We start from the raw sequence: 5,000 nt of genomic DNA, 5'->3' as shown, positions 1-5,000 counted from the left end.
TCAATGAAGAGCACCGCGATGGGATATTAGTTGGACCGCTCCCGAAGGAGCTAAGCCCACCGGTAGGACGTCTCACGAGCATGTCAGTTAAACACCGCGAGCGGCGAACCGACAGCGTGCGACACAGATTCAACTACGAGCTTTTTAACCGCAACAACTTTAATATACGCTATTGGAGCTGGAATTACCGCGGCTGCTGGCACCAGACTTGCCCTCCAATTGATCCTCGTTAAAGGATTTAAAGTGTACTCATTCCGATTACGGGGCCTCGGATGAGTCCCGTATCGTTATTTTTCGTCACTACCTCCCCGTGCCGGGAGTGGGTAATTTGCGCGCCTGCTGCCTTCCTTGGATGTGGTAGCCGTTTCTCAGGCTCCCTCTCCGGAATCGAACCCTGATTCCCCGTTACCCGTTACAACCATGGTAGGCGCAGAACCTACCATCGACAGTTGATAAGGCAGACATTTGAAAGATGCGTCGCCGGCGCGAAGACCGTGCGATCAGCACAAAGTTATTCAGAGTCACCAAAGTAAACGGTGGACGAGCAAAGCCCGCCACCGATTGGTTTTGATCTAATAAAAGCGTTCCTTCCATCTCTGGTCGGAACTCTGGTTTGCATGTATTAGCTCTAGAATTACCACAGTTATCCAAGTAAATGTGGGTACGATCTAAGGAACCATAACTGATTTAATGAGCCATTCGCGGTTTCACCTTAATTTGGCATGCACTTAGACATGCATGGCTTAATCTTTGAGACAAGCATATGACTACTGGCAGGATCAACCAGGGAGCTTTGAATATATATCTTTAAAAGTATATAAAATTTATATACTCTCTTAGACACTCAAGCTTTTAAATTTATTATTTTTTGTCACATGAGCGAGAGAGTATATAATGAGGAGGGTCTTTTAACACCGTAGAAACAATTTTCTCTAGCGGTGAGACGCACACACATCAATATAAAACTGCTCTCCTTATAAATTTTTTGTTTTTATTTTATAAGGGCATTTCGTTCAATATATTTTCAGATTGTATCGCCCTCATAACTGACACAAATCCGACAAGGTACTTTCAAAATCGTACTCTCATATATGATATATATAAGGTTATATATACCCAACGATAGACTTTGAAAAAGTCGTCTTGTTAATGTCATTAGACATTATATCGTTTATTATTTTTGACTATCGCTCGGAATCGAGTGAGTCGATGCTCTGTTGTTAAAGTAATATAAAAATTTCAAAATGAAAAAATATATACTTAGACGCCCAAGGCGCTCGTCACATATGAGCCATTCGGTCTTAGACACCGACTCGTGACAATGCTGTGCTTACAAGGATCCGAACCATCAAAAAAAGTGTATCGCGATTAATGGTCAAATACATTGATTCATATATAAGGAATCTTCTAAATACATAGTATTTCAATAAAGGTCGAAAAAAAAATTAAATTTTTTTTTTCAATTTTTTAAAAAAATTATTAATATATTTTTCACTACTAATTGGTGCGCATTGCTTTTACATACTATATTTTAAAGTTGTTATTTGTCTTTTAGAACTAATGATAAATATAAAGTATTTGGTGCGCATTGCTTATTTGTAAGTTCATTATAGACCATTTGATGCGTATTGCTTTTACATAAAAATATTACAGAGTTGGCATATATCATCATTTAGTACAAATAAAAAGTTTTAAAGTATTTGGTGCGCATTGCTTATTTGTAAGTTCATTATAGACCATTTGATGCGTATTGCTTTTACATAAAAATATTACAGAGTTGGCATATATCATCAATTAGTCACAAATAAAAAGTTTTAAAGTATTTGGTGCGCATTGCTTATTTGTAAGTTCATTATAGACCATTTGATGCGTATTGCTTTTACATAAAAATATTACAGAGTTGGCATATATCATCATTTAGTACAAATAAAAAGTTTTAAAGTATTTGGTGCGCATTGCTTATTTGTAAGTTCATTATAGACCATTTGATGCGTATTGCTTTTACATAAAAATATTACAGAGTTGGCATATATCATCAATTAGTCACAAATAAAAAGTTTTAAAGTATTTGGTGCGCATTGCTTATTTGTAAGTTCATTATAGACCATTTGATGCGTATTGCTTTTACATAAAAATATTACAGAGTTGGCATATATCATCAATTAGTACAAATAAAAAGTTTTAAAGTATTTGGTGCGCATTGGTTTCCTATAATATGTATATTGCAGAGTTGGCATTTATCATTTAGTACAAATAAAAAGTTTTAAAGTATTTGGTGCGCATTGCTTTCCTATAGTTTATATTGCAGAGTTGGCATTCATCATTTAGTACAAATAAAAAGTTTTAAAGTATTTGGTGCGCATTGGTTTCCTATAATATGCATATTCAAGAGTTGGAATTTATCATTTAGTTCAAATAAAAAGTTTTAAAGTATTTGGTGCGTATTGCTTTCTTATAATATGTATATTGCAGAGTTGGCATTTATCATTTATGTACAAATAAAAAGTTTTAAAGTATTTGATGCGTATTGCTTTCTTATAATATGTATATTGCAGAGTTGGCATTTATCATTTAGTACAAATAAAAAGTTTTAAAGTATTTGGTGCGCATTGCTTATTTGTAAGTTCATTATAGACCATTTGATGCGTATTGCTTTTACATAAAAATATTACAGAGTTGGCATATATCATCAATTAGTACAAATAAAAAGTTTTAAAGTATTTGGTGCGCATTGCTTTCTTATAATATGTATATTGCAGAGTTGGCATTTATCATTTAGTGGTAATTAGTGAGTTTTAAAGTATTTGGTGCGCATTGCTTTCTTATAATATGTATATTGAAGAGTTGGCATTTATCATTTATGTACAAATAAAAAGTTTTAAAGTATTTGATGCGTATTGCTTTCTTATAATATGTATATTACAGAGTTGGCATTCATCATTTAGTGGTAATTAGTGAGTTTTAAAGTATTTGGTGCGCATTGGTTTCCTATAATATGCATATTCAAGAGTTGGAATTTATCATTTAGTTCAAATAAAAAGTTTTAAAGTATTTGGTGCGTATTGCTTTCTTATAATATGTATATTGCAGAGTTGGCATTTATCATTTATGTACAAATACAAAGTTTTAAAGTATTTGATGCGTATTGCTTTCTTATAATATGTATATTGCAGAGTTGGCATTTATCATTTAGTACAAATAAAAAGTTTTAAAGTATTTGGTGCGCATTGCTTATTTGTAAGTTCATTATAGACCATTTGATGCGTATTGCTTTTACATAAAAATATTACAGAGTTGGCATATATCATCAATTAGTACAAATAAAAAGTTTTAAAGTATTTGGTGCGCATTGCTTTCTTATAATATGTATATTGCAGAGTTGGCATTTATCATTTAGTGGTAATTAGTGAGTTTTAAAGTATTTGGTGCGCATTGCTTTCTTATAATATGTATATTGAAGAGTTGGCATTTATCATTTATGTACAAATAAAAAGTTTTAAAGTATTTGATGCGTATTGCTTTCTTATAATATGTATATTACAGAGTTGGCATTCATCATTTAGTGGTAATTAGTGAGTTTTAAAGTATTTGGTGCGCATTGGTTTCCTATAATATGCATATTCAAGAGTTGGAATTTATCATTTAGTTCAAATAAAAAGTTTTAAAGTATTTGGTGCGTATTGCTTTCTTATAATATGTATATTGCAGAGTTGGCATTTATCATTTATGTACAAATACAAAGTTTTAAAGTATTTGATGCGTATTGCTTTCTTATAATATGTATATTGCAGAGTTGGCATTTATCATTTAGTACAAATAAAAAGTTTTAAAGTATTTGGTGCGCATTGCTTATTTGTAAGTTCATTATAGACCATTTGATGCGTATTGCTTTTACATAAAAATATTACAGAGTTGGCATATATCATCAATTAGTACAAATAAAAAGTTTTAAAGTATTTGGTGCGCATTGCTTTCTTATAATATGTATATTGCAGAGTTGGCATTTATCATTTAGTGGTAATTAGTGAGTTTTAAAGTATTTGGTGCGCATTGCTTTCTTATAATATGTATATTGAAGAGTTGGCATTTATCATTTATGTACAAATAAAAAGTTTTAAAGTATTTGATGCGTATTGCTTTCTTATAATATGTATATTACAGAGTTGGCATTCATCATTTAGTGGTAATTAGTGAGTTTTAAAGTATTTGGTGCGCATTGGTTTCCTATAATATGCATATTCAAGAGTTGGAATTTATCATTTAGTTCAAATAAAAAGTTTTAAAGTATTTGGTGCGTATTGCTTTCTTATAATATGTATATTGCAGAGTTGGCATTTATCATTTATGTACAAATAAAAAGTTTTAAAGTATTTGATGCGTATTGCTTTCTTATAATATGTATATTGCAGAGTTGGCATTTATCATTTAGTACAAATAAAAAGTTTTAAAGTATTTGGTGCGCATTGGTTTCCTATAATATGCATATTCAAGAGTTGGCATTTATCATTTAGTACAAATAAAAAGTTTTAAAGTATTTGGTGCGCATTGCTTTCCTATAATGTGCATATTGCAGAGTTGGCATTTATCCATTAGTACAAATAAAAAGATTTAAAGTATTTGGTGCGCATTGGTTTATGTCAAATTTAGCAAGTTCTTGTTTATAGTAAATTTTTAAAAGGGACAGCGGGAATCTCGTTAATCCACTTATGCGCTTCAAAAATTAGATGACAAGGTATTTGGCTATCTGAAGAGAGTCATAGTTACTCCCGCCGTTTACCAGCGCTTGTTTGAATTTCTTTTTTTTTTTTAGAGTTGGCATATATCATTTAATACAATAAGTAAGTTTTAAAGTATTTGATGCGCATTGCTTTCCATTAATATGTATATTACTGAGTTGGCATTCATCATTTAGTGGTAATTAGTGAGTTTTAAAGTATTTGGTGCGCATTGGTTTATGTCAATTTTAGAAAGTTCTTGTTTATAGTAAATTTTTAAAAGGG

General features: G+C 31.3%; 1 non-coding gene across 1 annotated transcript in view; it reads right to left on the bottom strand.

The window, feature by feature from the left end:
* LOC127290840 (small subunit ribosomal RNA) overlaps window positions 1-790 on the bottom strand; it is a 1,918-nt gene extending 1,128 nt beyond the window's left edge. The window contains exon 1 of the ribosomal RNA XR_007844487.1: window positions 1-790. This exon is cut by the window's left edge and continues 1,128 nt beyond it. This is a non-coding gene — a ribosomal RNA (small subunit ribosomal RNA).
* Between the last annotated feature and the right edge of the window lie 4,210 nt (window positions 791-5,000).

The sequence above is a fragment of the Leptopilina boulardi genome, unplaced genomic scaffold, assembly GCF_019393585.1.
Source record: "Leptopilina boulardi isolate dan_hultmark-lab unplaced genomic scaffold, ZJU_Lbou_2.1 LbouV2_9, whole genome shotgun sequence".
Taxonomy (NCBI): Eukaryota; Metazoa; Arthropoda; class Insecta; order Hymenoptera; family Figitidae; genus Leptopilina; species Leptopilina boulardi.
The sequence above is the reverse complement of the archived record's forward strand: the minus strand, read 5'-3'. Positions and strand labels throughout refer to the sequence as shown.